This window comes from Lissotriton vulgaris, chromosome 4_1 (assembly GCF_964263255.1).
Source record: "Lissotriton vulgaris chromosome 4_1, aLisVul1.2, whole genome shotgun sequence".
Lineage (NCBI taxonomy): Eukaryota > Metazoa > Chordata > Amphibia > Caudata > Salamandridae > Lissotriton > Lissotriton vulgaris.
Genome location: NC_141691.1, coordinates 2,100,010,172 through 2,100,028,559, shown reverse-complemented (window position 1 = coordinate 2,100,028,559; position 18,388 = coordinate 2,100,010,172).

Genomic DNA, 18,388 nt, shown 5'->3' with positions numbered 1-18,388 from the left:
GTTCTAAAAAGAAATTGTTGCCTCACTAATTTATTTATTTCTTTATTTAAGGGCAATAATAACCTAGGAACAAAAATCACTTTCCTAGGATATCTAGGCTTCTTTGCAGTCGCAGTAAGCGTCTTCATAAAGTTTTCAAAGTGAAAGAATTCCTTACCCTGCCATTCTTTTAGTTCAAGTAAGGTTTGTGCAAGAATGTTTTGCAAACCCTTCATAATAGTAGGGTTCCAGAAACATCTACCGGACTTACAGAGAAGAGAAACTTCTCTATTACTTAAAGACCAGGAATCAGTGACCGGAGGCTGTAGTGAAAGAGTTATACTGGTCACGTTATGGTCGCTCATAGGTGTTTGAGAGACCATTATATCCTGAATAAAGGAGAAAGTGTCATAATCCGTAATTACATAGTCAAGGATGGATTCACCCTTAGGGGACCTATGAGTAAATTTAGCAGGGGTATCAGAAGGCATTCTACCATTTACAATTAACCCCTCTAGATAGCTAAGTTCGTCTAACAATATCTTTCCTCTTTTGCTAGTTTTTATTTTATTCGGAAAGATAGATTGGGGTATATTATATGCATCTTCTTTAGACTTATTTCTAAACAAGTCTATGCTTGAGTTAGAAACTTTGCTATTCAGATCGCCCACCAGTAGAATATAAGGGGGCTGGTCAAGCTCTAATAATTGTTTAACGTAAGAAAACATTTGCTTCAATACAGTATTAAAACCATCTTCAGGCGGAATGTATGCATTAATGATTACCAGGGAAAACTGGCTACCTACACTGGCTAATATATTAATAGTTATTGCTTGAAAAAGGTCACTTGTGTCAACATAATGGGAAAATTGCCATTGTAATGAATTAGACAGGAGGCAGGCAATTCCCCCTTTTGCGTGACCTTTTTTCGATGGCGTAGCTGCTGCCTCAAGCACAAAGTAATCTTTCCCACCATACAAAATATTTTTACACCAGGTTTCTTGAATGCATATCACATCCGCATTTAGAGTAAATAAAAAATCAAATTTCTCCGGTCTATTATATAACCCTGCTGCGTTCCAGGATATGACTTTTAATTGACTGCTAAAGATGTTGAAACAGTCTTGGATTATCCGAAATATTATTAGACAAAACTCTGGAAGCCAGTTCCACCGATGATTATCCTCTGATGTAGGAGCAATCAGGTTCAAGGAGATAGGTAGAACCTGAGAGACCATACGTTTACCTCTTGAAACCCAGATTTTTAAATCTTTATTGGATGTGGACAGATCTTCCTGCCTAAAGCCCAACTTTGTGGCCCCCTCTCTAGGGAAAATGTCCTTTCCAATATGGAAAGAGGGTAACACATCAATCCCTCTACATTGGAACAATTCCGCCTGTTGTAGTACAAGATTAACTATTATTTTAGAACATAATTTTGCCCGTACACGTAGCCCATTTTCAAACCCTACTAAAGAAACCAAGTCAATGTCACTCGACTGAATAAGTTTTAAACATTCAATATCCTTAAAACAATTAAGCAGCCATGACCTGTTTAGGTATAAGTCAGTGTCAAATAAGCGCAGAAAGTCCAAAGTTAGGGTATACACATAAGAATTAGGAATTTTAAAATGTACAGAAGGAGAATTTGTAGCAACCTCAACCGGCAACCGAAAGATAGGCGCTGATGGATTAAGTGCCCCTGATGCAACAGGAATAGTTCTGGTCACCTCTTCGGTTGGAGCAATGGGCAATAATCCATAATCCTCTTTATCATGGGCTCCCCCAACATTGGCACACACATCAAGAGGACATTCAACTACAGAGCCAATAGTGCAGACAGCAGCCTTATTAGAAAAAGTGTCCAATAAAGAGTTTTCTTCAATGACTACAACATCATGCTCTTCTGTATTTAAATGTTTTTGGAAAAAAAATTGCCTCTGTCTTTTTTTCTTGTACTTACAAACAGGTTTCATATTTTTCCCTTTGTTCTTTCTGCTTTTTTCTTTATCTTTTCCATTTACATCAAGATTTACTTCAGGCTCCTTTTTATCAAGGGTGAAAATTGGGAATAACTCATTTCCAGTGTTTAAGTCCACATCCAACAAACTTTCTTCCTTTAGGATGGGTTCTGATACCTTCATACAATTTGAAACAGATGGAATAGGCATCTCTGAGGACTCATGTTTGTCAACCACTTCTGGCGTACCCGCAGGAGCATTTTTTCCCAATAAATTACTGCTATCCTAAACATTCTGCAAGACAATCTCCGGGGCGGGAGTAGTACCATTTTCTGTGCTTTTTGCCGATAATACTTTCAATATCTGTGTCACTGAGTCCAAGATGCAATCAGAGCTCCCAACAAATTTGCCCAGTAAAAACAATATGGAAGCCAATAAATGTTCTAGTGCTATCAAGGAATCAGAGATAGGTCTATCGTCTTTGGGAAACTCAGGAGCGGTGAAGGGGCAGATACCGGATAGATTAAGTGGTGGGCTCCTAGAATCATTCTGCATTGAAGGAATGTCATTAGATGTTATAGAAGGAGTACTACTATATAGCAATAATCCTGACGGCGTGGCCCCATTTGTTGTCTTACTGGGATCAGGGTGTTTCAGATTTCCATCCTCCATATAGCGACCACACAATTCAAGGTCGATACTGGACAAAAAAGACTCTCCTTTTATAGCCACGTCAGGACATTCTGCACCATTTGGAATATTAGGTAGAGGGACTTTCGTATCTGCTATCCTATTATCAGGATGCTCTCCCCCTTTAGTGCATACTGAGAGATTAGCAGCAATATTTAGTGGCAGGGGAGGCAGGATGTTTTCAGAGGCTGGCTCAGGGTTGGAATCTTTCTCCACATCAGGTGGTGCACCCACCAAAGGCACCATCTCAGAACCAGCAACTACCGGGACTTCCAAAGACTTATCAGTGGGTTTTTCCCATAATTTCAGTAACTGCATCTGTCCCTTCAGTAACACACTGTTGTCGAATTTATTCCTCAGGGGGTTAGATCTGGTTTTTATACATGACCTCCCCCCTAAAACTCTTCCAGAGCGTAATTTCTTTGCAGTCATCATAAACGGAGAAGTAACCAAGCAGCAGGATATTGTTCAGAAGAGATATATATAAATAACAATAACTAGTCCATAAAAATGAATCATTGGAGAAGTAGACAATAGTTACTCGGCCAGTAATCAGAGATATCTCCTTCAAAGCGACACACCTCAAATCATGGAAATAGCTAACATGCAAAGAAAATGACGGGGCCCAGCCCAGCCTACCTCGGCCACCGAGGGCCACAGAGGGCCCGCCCTTTGCCCGGGCGCTCCCGCGATGCGGGTGGTGCCGGTGGTTTTGAAGGCGTCTCCGGGCACTCCTGCGTCACTTCCTGTCCCCAAGTGCTGGGGCACCTGGGAGATGTAGTCTCCCTCCGCTCGGCGGTTGCGATTGAAACAGCGGCGGCGGGAGGGAGACAAGTTGAGCAAGCGGCGAGTCCTTCGCTTGAATGGTAAAGGCAAAGTGAGAGTCCAAAATTGCCTCGAATAGAAATTACCTCCCTGGTCGCAGCCTTTGCATGTCTGTCGCTGTTTTCTAGTGCCGGCTCACACCTCCCGGCACCTGCACCTGTTTTAACAGCCGCAGTAGCGGTTCTCTCTGCCTCAGCTCCGGGGTGGCTCCCGCCGCCCCCGTGCCAATAGGTGGAACTGGGCAACTGCAGTCTACTGCAATCCACTCGCAGACCAATCGCCTCTGCAAGGGACCAGGTGAGGAAACTGTGAGGGAACAAGTTCGGCAGGTTCAGCAGACCCACCTGTGCAGGCTTCCTTGAAGCTAACGTCTGCTGCCGTCTGCCGGGGCTTGTGGGCAAAGCGGGGAGGAATACCGGGGCCTCTCGTGGGCAGAGTGGGAGGAATACCGCGGACCTTGTGATCTGTTCCCACAATCTGCTCCCACGATGTGCTCCCACAACCGTGACCTGCTCGCTGCTCGTTTCTGCTCGTTTCTGGCGTTCTCTGCCGGTTTGCAGCTCTCTGGCTCCCTCTAGCGACTTCAATAGAGTCACAGAGTGCAACAGTAGGGAAAGTGTTGGATAGCGTAGGAATAAAAATTACTATTCCCACTCCAGGGAGTGCAACAGTAAGGAAAGCGTTGGATAACGTAGGGGTAAAAATGTCTAATTCCACTCCAGTGAGTGCAACAGTAGGGAAAACATTGGATAGCGTAAAAGTAAAAATTACTATTTCCACTCCAGATAGTGCAACAGTAGGGAAAGCGTTGGATAGCGTAGGAGTTAAAATTGCTATTCCCACTCCAGAGAGTGCAACAGTAGGGAAAGCATTGAATAGTGTCGAAATTAAATATAACAAACTTATAAATAATTGTTGTAAATAAAATAATTAAAATATTTATTTTTAAATACCTACATCATTTGCTAATCTCCATTGATATTTACTAAATACATACTTACAATTAAATAATTAATAACAATAAATGAACAATAAATACAAATAAATATTAATTAATAAATGTAAATAACCAAATAATATTGAACTCTAAAATATATTTCTAAACAAAAAACCTATTAATTGTGACACATTTATTAACAATTAAAACATGCTAAACAGAACATTTATTTTTGAATAAAAAATATGTGTAAATATTTTTCTAATTAATAAAATAAATTTCCAATTAATAAAAATTAAATAACAATAAACACTATTATTTAACAATTACAAAAAATTATTTACCAATTAAAAAAATATTTACAAATTAAAAATTGTAATTACAAATAACAAACCTTAATTACCAATTAAAAAAAGTCATTGACAATTAAAAATGTAATTACCAATTACAAACCTTAATTACCAATTGAAAAAAACAATTGCCAATTAAAATATGTAATTACCAATCACAAACCTTAATTACCAATTCAAAAAAATAATTGCCAATTAATATATGTATTTACCAATTAAAAAAAATAAATTACCAATTAATAAAATGAATTACCAATAAAATTGTATTTACAAATTACAAACCTAAATTACCAATTAATACAATTAATTACCAATTAAAATAATTATTTACCATTTAATAATTAATTAGAAATAAAATATTTATCAATACCAATCCCCAAAAAATATTTACTTAATTCAAATAAAATACTTTCCACCCTATTCCCCAATAAACCCACAACCCACTACAGAACTTAAATGCAAAAATTATTTAAAATTATTTTACAATTACTAAAAATATATAATTAATTTAATATAATTAAAATACTTTCCACCCTATTTCCCTATAAACCCACAACCCGCTCCAGAACTAAAAAATAAAAATAAATTTAATATAACATTTTTTATATATAATAATTAGTACACATATAATTTTAAACAAATAAACTACTTAACAAAAACATATAACAGATACATATAAAATACATAATAAAATACATAACAAACAAATATCGATATTAGTAACATCGAAATTAGTGACATCGATATAATTGATATCCATATCACCAACTTCGATATTACTTACATCGATATAAAAAATTCGATATTACTTACCTTAGGGTCGATATTCTGTGCAACGATATTCTTGTCCTCGATATTCTTCACCTTCGATATTTACAACTCGATATTATTGTAGGTCGATATAAAGGAATCGATATTTTGACTGTGCACCCTGGCTAACAACCGTTGGCTCTGTATGTCTGACAATGTAACAGACACCACTCACATATACAAGTGCAGGCATGGAAAAGAGTGACATTGGGACACACACACTCCCTCGCCCTTGAGACAGTTTGTCTGTCAGTGTTTCTCACAACCCCACAAGCCTCAGGCATATACTGCAGCTGCACAACTACATGTCTGACACCCCCCTGCCCTACAGCTGCCTACATGGTGACTTACCACGACATTGGGACCACCAAACAGCATTGGGTACTGTGCCAGCACCTCGTCCACAAGGACCTCCAGCTCCTCACTTTTGAATGGACTGGCACGGATCTTCTCTGTCCTTGCCATCCCTGTGGACATGAAAAACCTGTGGTGGAAGTGAGTGGTGAGGGGTCCCAGGGAGCAGGCTCTTCAGGCAGCAGCAGGAGAGGGTTCCAGGCAGCAGCAGGAGAGCGTTCCAGGCAGCAGCAGGAGAGGGTCCCAGGCAGCAGCAGGAGAGGGTCCCAGGGAGCAGGCTCTTCAGTCAGCAGCAAGAGAGTGTCCCATGCAGAAGCAGGAGTGGGTCCCCGGGAGCAGCAGGAGAGGGTTCCAGGCAGCAGCAGGAGAGGGTCCCAGGGAGCAGGCTTTTCAGGCAGCAGCATGAGAGGGTTCCAGGCAGCAGCAGGAGAGGGTCCCAGGCAGCAGCAGGAGAGGGTACCAGGCAGCAGCAGGAGTGGGTCCCAGGCAGCAGCAGGAGAGGGTACCAGGCAGCAGCATGAGAGGGTTCCAGGCAGCAGCAGGAGAGGCTTCCAGGCAGCAGCAGGAGAGGGTCCCAGGCAGCAGCAGGAGAGGGTCCCAGGGAGCAGGCTTTTTAGGCAGCAGCAGGAGAGGGTCCCAGGCAGCAGCAGGAGAGGGTCCCAGGCAGCAGCAGGAGAGGGTTCCAGGCAGCAGCAGGAGTGGGTCCCAGGCAGCAGCAGGAGAGGGTACCAGGCAGCAGGCTCTGTGAGCAGTGGAAATGTGAGGCTCACTCCCACAGATTTATAGCCCCCTGGAGTCATTTGGTAGCTGCAAAGCAGCAACAATTTGTTGTCCAGGTCTGCCTCTTTCAAAAGTATCCAATGACCGCCTCCCGGTGGCGGAGCACACCTTCCATGATTTTCAAATCTGCATCATACCACCGTGAGCATCGCTCCCATTGGCTGTAGGCAATGCTCCATGGCGGTGATGCACCGCGGATGCCCGGGGTGCGCTACCGCGATGGTGCATCATTCAAAAGTATCCAATGACCGCCTCCGTGGTGGCAGAGCACACCTTCCACGATTTTCAAATCTGCATCATGCCACCGCGAGCATCGCTCCCATTGGCTGTAGGTAATGCTCCATGGCGGTGATGCACTGCTTGTGCCCAGCGTGAGCTACCACGATGGTACATCATTCAAAAGTATCCAATGACCGCCTCCGTGGTGGCGGATCACACCTTATGCGATTTTCAAATCTGCATCATGCCACCGCGAGCATCTCTCCCATTTGATGTAGGCAATACTCCATGGTGGTGATGCACCGCGGGTGCCTGGGGTGCGCTACCGCGATGGTGCATCATTCAAAAGTATCCAATGACCACCTCCGTGGTGGTGGAGCATGCCCACGGCCATCTACACATGTCCATATGCCAATGGCTACTGCACTTGTGAAGGGGGTGGTGCTGGTGTCACACCGCCAGGGCCTGGCAGAAGGTACAGTGATTCATGCAGTGGAGCATGCCCATCGCCATCTACACATGTCCATATGCCAATGGCTACCACACTTGTGAAGGGGGTGGTGCTGATGTCACACCGCCGGGGCCAGGCAGTAGGTACCACCATTTCAGTAACCTTTGATGGCTATGTTAATCGTGGACACTGTATCAGTACCCAGCATCAACATGGTGAAGGCAACATCTTGTACACACATTGCTATCATTCCATGTCATCCACAGGTGGACACACGTTCTGTGTGACCCACTTTGGTATGTGGTCCCTGCCATGTTAGTTATGCATTTGATGGTTGATGATGCTTGACACTCTTGAGCTGGTGTAAATGATGTTGAAGAAATCAATGTGTTGTGGGTCAGTGCTGACCTTGACAAGGCTTGTGTCACTGTATGGTATCATACCAGACTGGTGCATTCACAACAGCTCATGCACACAACTGAAACTGTGATCATTGTGTTGATAGATGTGTGCAGACTTTACATGATGCATTGAGGTGTTAAAGGTACAGCAGATGGGTATGATACAGACATGGTAATTTATAACACATTGGCGGATGTTGCAGCACCTTGCATGCACATGTGAATTGTGTTGTTCAGTATGTGAGCATTCACATTCCCCGATGTGTGTGAGGCACTTGTGTATTGTCAGTGGAAAGGTGTGCCCTCTGTGTGTAGCAAAAGGCCACCCATGTAACCTGGTGTGGCATGCATCTCTCAGGCAGTCTTTGTTTTTCCATGACATCATTGATGGTATGTGCTGTGGCCATCTCCTGATGGTTGTCATTGACATTTTTATATCCACATTTCAACTAGGAGGAGGCCAAATCTCCTACGTCACCTGACAGGGCTGGAGGACATGGAGAATATTGCAATAATACAGAAATTCTGCTTGGACAGACCAACACTGAAGATCCTGTGTGATCTTTTGGAGCCCCACCTGCAGCCTCGCCGTTACTATCCAACTGCATTCACACCCACCTACAAGGTGATGGCAGCACTCCACTTTTTTGCAACAGGTTCCTTCCAGGAGACCGTGGCTAGCGCTGGAGGGATGTTGCAGCCCATGTTCAGCCAGGTGATAAAGGATGTTCTTGCAACCATGATGCTATATATGAATCGCTACATTAATTTCCCTAGGGGAGCAGAATTGGCCGGTGTGAAGGGTGAGTTCTATCCCCTTGGGCGCATCCCGCATGTTGTTGGTGCCATCGATTGCACCCATGTAGGTCTGGTGCCACCACAGGCAACAGAGCACATTTATAGGAACCGTAAACATTATCATTCTATCAATGTGCAGGTGGTGTGCCTTGCGGACATGACAATTTCCCACGTGTGTGCAAAATATCCTGGCTCTGCACATGATTCGTACATCATGAGGAACAGCATGGTGCCACGGATGATTGAAAATCTGCATCCCGAGCTTGCTTGGATTGTAGGTGAGTATGCATACTGATATGGCGTGCTGTGTGTTACCTGCTGCACTCTGGCTGTGCAACATTGCAGTGGGTGTTTGTCATTCACAGGTGACTCTGCATATCCCAGTAGGCCTTGGCTGTTGAGCCCGCTAAGGAATCCCAGGACCCCGGCTGACACCCGGTACAATGAGGCCCATTGCAGGACCCGACGTGTAATCAAGCGGATTTTTGGCCATATACAAGGGTATCCTCCTGCTCCTGGATGATGGTGAGGAACCAAGGCCACCACCTGCTCAAGGACCTGAGTCCAGTGATGAGGTCAGTGGAGAGGAGAAAGGAGTAGACCTGCGCCAGCAGGTCATCGACCGCTACTTCACTTGAAGGTGGGTGATGAGGAACAACGTGTACATTGTCTGGTGTGGTTGCTGTTGTTGTGAAGGGCTATGCGCGGATCTAACAGACAGACACACGTTCAGTCACCTGTGTGTGGTAAATGTGACTTTGACGTTCCATATGGGGACGTAGGCTGATCCCTATTTGTTCACACCTGTAGTCCATTGTCTTGCATGTCATTAGTGTCTTTTGTATGTTTTGTGTAGTGTTCTGTCTGTTATGCCACAATGAGACCAGTGACTGTTGTCCCAAGGTGGTTCAGAATAATCCTGCCCTACATACTGTACATCATTTGGACACATCATGGACATTGTCAACACTGTAAATATAGCACTAAACATGATATTGCACAAAATCTGGTGCGTCAGGTATTTTATTTGAAAAGAAGACATGTGATTTGTGCAGGATTATTTACATGAAGGTGGGGAATGAGCAGTGAGTTGACAGTCATGGTCGATGAGATGCAAGAGTAGACACCACATAGATGTGGTGACCCAGTCCAACAGACAAGTGCCATTGCCAAGGAAATGTGGGGAAAGACAGTCCAAACAGTCAATGCAGTGGGGAAGAGGGTTGTCATCATGGCTGGCTCGGTGACTGGCGTGTGGCAGGTGCTTTGCCTCCGGAGACTCCCAGGCTCTTCTTTGGACGCTCCTAGATATTTTTGGCGGTGGGGGTTCTGCTGAATGGCCAGTGGCATCAGAGGACTCGCCCCTCTCTGTTGGCACAGGGGAGGATGGCGCACTGTCATCCTGTGGCACAACAGGATGGGACAGAGGTGGTGGATGGGATACAGGCCTGTCCCTCTGCAACGCCACTTGCAGGCCCATGAGGTCCACCATCTGTCCAAGGCGGTGGTCGATGGACCTCATCAGCAGGATGACCTCCCTTAATAGTTCATCAGACAGGCCACTTTGTCCCTGGACCTCTTGGTATGCCTCCACAACTCTGGTGAAGTGATCCAGGGATGGTGTTCTTTCCTCCCGAGGTCTGGTGGTGACCCTGGCCCTGCTTTCACGGGCCTGTTGCCTCGCCAATGTGGGTCCACGCATACTCTCCCTGCCCCCACAGTTGTTGCTGTGGGATGGTCATCCCCTGGGACAGGGAGGGGACTGCAGGGGGTACTGGTGGTACTGGTGGTACTAGTGGTACTGGTGGCGGTGGCGGCTGCGGTGGAGGCAGAGGCCATGACAGCAGGGGTCTGCTGTGCTGTTGCAGCAGACGTGGTGGTGGGGAGGATGGGGGCCTGGAACCTCTGGTGTGTGGCGCACCAGATGGGCCGGCCTGGAGCTCATCGCCCAAACTGTCCTGGGAGTCCACATCTGAGAGTCCATGTGCAGGGGGGAGACTGGCTCTGCTGGTCATTAGTGTGGTCATCAGCAGTGAGTTCTTCATCACCTGTGGAGTAGATGGGGAATGGTCAGTGTTGGGCACTGTGCACGTATTGTATCATCTGAGTATCATCAACTGTCTGTACACTACACAATTATGAAGTCTCCACTAGTATAATTCATTGCAACACTGTGTGTAATTTCATAGTGCAGAGGAACATCATTTACCCATATATGTCGGCTGTCAATGCATTGAATGTAATTGTTACTGTGTATAGGGATGCAGGTCTCACACACACACACACATGAGGAAGAGTTTAGATGGCTACCTACCTGTTAGGTGAGGGTGAACAGTGCAATGGCTGACACATGCTCCTGGGTGGGGGAGGCCTGTATCCTGCTCAGCTGTATGACAGGGGGCATGCTGGGAGTGGAGGCTTCCCTCCAACAGACAGACATGACAACCAAGATAGCTACCTACCTGTAAGTCTGTTTGGTGAACAGTGCAATGGCTGACACATGCTCCTGGGTGGGAGAAGCCTCTATCCTGCTCAGCTGTGGGCCAGGGGGCATACTGGGAGTAGTGATACAAGCTTCCCACCCCAAAACAATGCTCCAATACAATATGGCTACCTACCTGCAAGTCTGTTTGGTGAACAGTGCAATGGCTGACACATGCTCCTGGGTGGGGGAAGCCTCTATCCTGCTCAGCTGTGGGCCAGGGGGCATGCTGGGAGTAGTGATACAGGCCTCCCACCCCCAAACAGTGCTCTAATACAAGATAGCTACCTACCTGTTACGTAAGGGTGAACAGTGCAATGGCTAACACATGCTCCTGGGTGGGGGAGGCCTCTATCCTGCTCAGCTGTAGGCCAGGGGGCATGCTGAGAGTGGTGATACAGGCCTCCCACCCCCAAACAGTGCTCCAATACAAGATGGCTACCTACCTGTAAGTCTGTTTGGTGAACAGTGCGATGGCTGACACATGCTCCTGGGTGAGGGAAGCCTCTAGCCTGCTCAGCTGTGGGACAGGGGGCATGCTGGGAGTAGTGATACAGGCCTCCCACCTCAAAACAGTGCTCCAATACTAGATGGCTACCTACCTGTAAGTCTGTTTGGTAAACAGTGCAATGGCTGACACATACTCCTGGGTGTAGGAAGCCTCTATCCTACTCAGCTGTGGGACAGGGGGCATGTTGGGATAAGTGACACAGGCCTCCCACCCCCAAACAGTTCTCCAATACAAGAAAGCTACCTACTAGGGGTGGGCGGATTTTGCGGATCCATGATCCGCGAATTCACGGATTTGCGGTTTCACAGATCCGCAAAATCCGCGAATTTGCGGATTCGAGGATATTGCGGAATTTTTTTATGGGGCGGGTCATCTGTGCGAGTTCAAGTGCCTGTTGTGTGAATAAATGGTCAGAGACCGATCAGAGCAGCAGATGAAGAGAAAGAAGCTCCTGGTCACAGGAACAGCACAAGGATTGGGCTCGTGAAAGTCAAGGATACAAAGGCCTCTATCGAGCATCGCAGCTGATTTTCGACTATAGATTTGGGAAGAAGGCATACCTGCCCAGCCTCGACGATGCTCACGATTGTTTTTGGGCTGATGAATGAGTCACTGAATTTGAGCTTCAACTAGTTCTAGCGACCATGTGTGTGTTACTATGCAATCGCACCGATGTGCGCAGGGGTCCCTTGAGTGACCTGTCCATCCATCATCCTCCTGTAACTATTTTAGGATGGCGCCGGCAAGCTACCAGTGCCATCCTAAAATAGTTACTAAATTAGCTTCACTAATAGATAAAATAAAGCAGGTGCTCGAGCACCTGCGTTATTTTATCTATTAGTGCTTCCTGTTGCAGCTAACTTTGTAACTATTTTAGGATGGCGCCCGCAGCTTGCCGGCGCAATCCTAAAATAGTTACAACAACAACTTCAAGCTTGAAGGCTTGAACTTTTGCCCCCCGAATTCACCGCTCGCGGATTCGCGGATTTTTGGTAAATTCGCGGGAGTTTGCGGATTGCGGATTTACCGAAAATCCTCAAAATCCTCGAGCGGAACAGATTTTGCGCGCACGCCTACTACCTACCTGTTAGGTGAGGGTGAACAGTGCAATGGCTGCCACATGCTTCTGGGTGGGGGAAGCCTCTAGCCTGCTCAGCTGTGGGACAGGGAGCATGCTGGGAATAGTGATACTGGCCTCCCACCCCCAAACAGTGCTCCAATACAAGATGGCTACCTACCTGTAAGTCTGTTTGGTGAACAGTACAATGGCTGATACATGGTCCTGGGTGGGGGAAGCCTCTAGCCTTCTCCGCTGTGGGACAGGGGGCATGTTGGGAGAAGTGATACAGGCCTCCCACCCCCAAACAGTGCTCCAATACAAGATGGCTACCTACCTGTGAGTCTGTTTGGTAAACAGTGCAATGGCTGACACATGCTCCTGGGTGGGGGAAGCCTCTATCCTGCTCAGATGTAGGACAGGGGGCATACTGGGAATAGTGATACAGGCCTCCCACCCCCAAACAGTGCTCCAATACAAGAAAGCTACCTGCCTGTTAGGTGAGGGTGAACATTGCAATGGCTGACACATGCTCCTGGGTGGGGGAAACCTCTAGCCTGCTCTGCTGTGGGACAGGGGGCATGCTGGGAGTAGTGATACAGGCCCCCACCCCCAAACAGTGCTCCAATACAAGATGGCTACCTACCTGTAAGTCTGTTTTGTGAACAGTGCAATGGCTGACACATGCTCCTGGGTGGGGGAAACCTCTAGCCTGCTCTGCTGTGGGACAGGGGGCATGCTGGGAGTAGTGATACAGGCCCCCACCCCCAAATAGTGCTCCAATACAAGATGGCTACCTACCTGTAAGTCTGTTTTGTGAACAGTGCAATGGCTGACACATGCTCCTGGGTGGGGAAAGCCTCTAGCCTGCTCAGCTGTGGGACAGGGGGCATGCTGGGAGCGGTGATACAGGCCTCCCACCCTCAAACAGTGCTCCAATACTAGATACCTACCTACCTGTTAGGTGAGGGTGAACAGTGCACTGGCTGACACATGCTCCTGGGTGGGGGAGGCCTCTATCCTGCTCAGATGTGGGCCAGGGGGCATGCTGGGAGTAGCGACACAGGCCTCCCAACCCCAAACAGTGCTCCAATACAATATTGCTACCTATCTGTAAGTCTGTTTGGTGAACAGTGCAATAGTTGACACCTGCTCCTGGGTGAGGGAAGCCTCAAGCCTGCTTAACTGTGGGACAGGGGGCATGCTGGGAGTAGTGATACAAGCCTCCCACCCCCAAACAGTGCTCCAATACAAGATGGCTACCTACCTGTATGTCTGTTTGGTGGACAGTGCAATGGCTGACACATGCTCCTGGGTGAGGGAAGTCTCTAGCCTGCTCAGCTGTGGGCCAGGGGGCATGCTGGGAGTAGTGATACAGGCCTCCCACCCCCAGACAGTGCTCCAATACAAGATGGCTACCTACCTGTAAGTCTGTTTGGTGAACAGTGCAATGGCTAACACATGCTCCTGGGTGGAGGGGGCCTCTATCCTGCTCAGCTGTGGGCCAGGGGGCATGCTGGGAGTAGTGATACAGGCCTCCCACCCCCAAAACAGTGCTCCAATACAAGAAAGCTACCTACCTGTTAGGTGAGGGTGAACAGTGCAATGGCTGACACATGCTTCTCGGTGGGGGAAGCCTCTAGCCTGCTCAACTGTGGGACAGGGGGCATGCTGGGTGTAGTGATACAGGCCTCCCACCCCCAAACAGTGCTCTAATTACAAGATAGCTACCTACCTGTTAGGTGAGGTTGAACAGTGCAATGACTGACACATGCTCCTGGGTGGGGGAAGCCTCTAGCCTGCTCAGCTGTGGGACAGGGGGCATGCTGGGAGTAGTGATACAGGCCTCCCACCCCCAAAACAGTGCTCCAATGCAAGAAAGCTACCCACCTGTTAGGTGAGGGTGAACAGTGCAATGGCTGACACATGCTCCTGGGTGGGGGAATCTTCTAGCCTGCTCAGCTGTGGGCCAGGGGGCATGCTGAGAGTAGTGATACAGGCCTCCCACCCCCCAACAGTGCTCTAATTACAAGATAGCTACCTACCTGTTAGGTGAGGGTGAACATTGCAATGACTGACACATGCTCCTGGGTGGGGGAAACCTCTAGCCTGCTCTGCTGTGGGACAGGGGACATGCTGGGAGTAGTGATACAGCCCCCACCCCCAAACAGTGCTCCAATACAAGATGGCTACCTACCTGTAAGTCTGTTTTGTGAACAGTGCAATGGCTGACACATGCTCCTGGGTGGGGAAAGCCTCTAGCCTGCTCAGCTGTGGGCCAGGGGGCATGCTGGGAGTAGTGATACAGGCCTCCCACCCTCAAACAGTGCTCCAATACTAGATACCTACCTCCCTGTTAGGTGAGGGTGAACAGTGCACTGGCTGACACATGCTCATGGGTGGGGGAGGCCTCTATCCTGCTCAGATGTGGGCCAGGGGGCATGCTGGGAGTAGTGACACAGGCCTCCCACCCCCCAACAGTGCTCCAATGCAAGAAAGCTACCCACCTGTTAGGTGAGGGTGAACAGTGCAATGGCTGACACATGCTCCTGGGTGGGGGAATCTTCTAGCCTGCTCAGCTGTGGGACGGGGGGCATGCTGGGAGTAGTGATACAGGCCTCCCACCCCCCAACAGTGCTCTAATTACAAGATAGCTACCTACCTGTTAGGTGAGGGTGAACAGTGTAATGGCTGACACATGCTCCTGGGTGGCTACCATTATATAGTCCAGCTTCTAACGGTCTTGTGGAAAGGGCCAATAGGTTAATTAAAGAGGGTATTCAAACAGCACTTGCTAATATTCTAGACGTAGTGGAAAATTTACATTTCAAAGTGTGGATTTACAACATTACTCCACAGAGTACCAGAGATGTTGCTCCATTTGTTTTGCTAAGAGGAAGAAAACCAATTTCTGCTATTAGTCCAACATAGTTATTAGACAAGTCGAACGTTATCATAATATTGACTTGCAAGGTGTGCAAGAACAACAAAATAGTTATAAACGGAATTACGACAGTAGAATGCATGTAAAAGAAGAAACATTGAACATTGGAGATTGGGCTTTAATTTTAAGAAAGACAGTAAAGGACAGTCCAAATTCTCAGAGAACCTGTAAAGGTTTTGAAAATTAACAAAACAGCTCTTTTATTACAGGACAGAGGATGGTGGAATAGTAATGCTTTAGTTAAGGTAATTGGGAAAAACAAGCAAAACATGTTTTTTTAAAGGTGGTTCTGCTAGAGGGTATGAAAGACAGCATTGGTTTGATTTAGATGCCTTAAAACATACTGGTCACACTTCGACAGATGTGATTTTGAAGTTAATGTTGATATGACTGCAACATCATCTAGTAATATTCCTGGATAGTGGTGGTGACAATTTGATTAGAAGTAGTTCAAGAGTTGGATCTGCTCCTATCCACTCTAGAGATTATGTGTATTATTGATTGAACATTGTTTATGTAAATAATAATTTCTTTATTTGTTCACGAAAGGGGGGTGTAATATGTGGTAATGTATTTTATGTTATTTTACTTTAAGGAATGTTGACTGTTGTAGAATTCCTGTTATTAGAATGTTTGTGAATTGCTCATTGGAAAACCTGCTGTGAAGCTGTAAGCAGGAGGTTGTGGGTCTTGTTCTTTGAACAAACTAATTTTGATAATTGGATAACATTGTTTGGTTTTCTGCATTTAAACCATGCTACAAGGATTAAAGTAGCCACTCTTCAGCACATTGAGAGTGGAGTAAAGGGTATGCTTTCTATTGACTGAAGCAATTCTCTTTTCAATAAGTCTGTCCCGCCTCAGAGCAACGATGGGATCGCATAGCATTGAGGAAAGTTGGAGGAGCAGGCAGTCGCCATCTCGGTGCGCACACCGGCTTGTGCAGGGAAGGGCAAAAAGCAATTAAAGCGCATGCATTTACAAAAAACATAGGCTAGAAGACACACTTCCGAGGTCCCACATTAAACTGTCACCTGTGGGTGCGGTTAGGTTAACAAAATTGTCGACCTGGATTGCACGCCAACTTGTGGAGAGGGCTCAGAACTTAGGAGCCGTATTAGCCGTGCTCCGAGCCACGCCCCCCAAAAACAACACCTTCCTAAACAAAAACCCTGCATAGTGCAGCCTGCTGAACATATGAGTAAGTACGGTAGCCCTCCACAGAGGATAGTACAAATGTTACTATAGCAATGTTGTAACATTCTTTGTGAATACCTGCAAGTATGTATGTGAGTCAACTCCAGGTACTCTGAGGTGACCTGATCAAGTATTGCTGGTCTTTATTATTCCTAGTTGAGCTTTGCTCGCCTCAGTCCTTGCACAGTGAGGAAACTGTCTGGTGACAGCCACTCTGTATATCTATATACAAAAGGAAAATATTCCTACACCTTTACATAGTTTGAGACACTTCACCGGTAAAACATGGCTTCAGCCACAGGGGGGCGCCAAACATCTACGCATAGTTCATGTGTGTGCGTGACACCAGGGCGTTAACTGTAAAACAAGCTGAAAGAGAAACTATCTCAGCCCAGTGGCAGCCATTCTTAGCATTCTTGTCATATCAAAAGATAACAAATCAAAGACAGGCTGTGACAAGGTTGGTTAGTGCATTAGGGCACAGTGACACAACAATTATGGCGCAGGCACTGTGCACTGTCTTTTGTTACATGGGAACTGAGGAAGGCTGCAATGCATGAACTGCCAACAATGTCAAAGAACCGGTCCCTCCACGTCCCCCAAAATAAACCCTTAACTGGAGGCACCCACTAGAATCACACATCGATCATGCAGAGACATGAAACTTTCACAGAAGGTGAAATTTCACTGCCATGTTCAGAAACACTGCGGAGCTGATAATAAACCAAGGGGCAGTTTTATCAAGACTTTGCACTGCCACAAAGTGGGGCAAAGTGGAACAAATTCTTGAAATGGGATTTTAAAAGTGCTGTTTTTTCAGAGTAGATAATGCTTTGAGCTGCTTTGCACCAAGGGAGTGTAACAATGGTGGGATATGGGCAATCCAGCATAAGTACGTAAGGCATAGGATACAATATCAGATCTACATGGAATGTCAAAATTGGCTTTACTTCAATAAACAAAAAAACAACACCTAACGGACGCAGGAAGAAAGTTGGAAAATTGTTTTTATTTCTCTACATATCTGGGCCTAGATTTGCTTTGAAGCAACATGGCACATGGGATAGGATAGGATAGTATTTGTAAAGCGCACTACATCCGAAGGTGTCAAGGCGCTGGGCAGACACTGCAAGGGAGATAAGCGCAACAGCAGATTAAGAGTGGAATTGCCATGTTTTCAGGAATTTCCTGAAAGCAGGAAGAGAGCTTGCATTGGCAATGGCGATGGCGGGGGGGAATGAGCTCCAAAGCTTGGCAGCAGCCACCGGAAAGGAGCGGCCTTCCCATCTGGATCTGCAGAATCTAGGCAAGACAAGTTTGTGCTGTATGGATGATCTCAAAGTCCTCCCTTGAGTATATCGTTGAAACAAGGATTAGAGTTGGGATGGGCCATTGCAATGCATGGCCTATTATACTGTACTTAAGACCTTGAATAAAATACGCTCCCTGATAGGTAGCCAATGTAAGGAACAAATTCCATTTATGACTGACTGATGTTTGGGAATGTTTAGAAGCAGTCTTGCTGCTGTGTTCTCTACCACCTGGAGTTTGTTCAGAGATGCAGCGGTGATATTAAGGTATAGGGGTTACTGTATTCGAGACAAGAGGTAATCAGTGCGATGATAGTGGGCCAATGTAATTC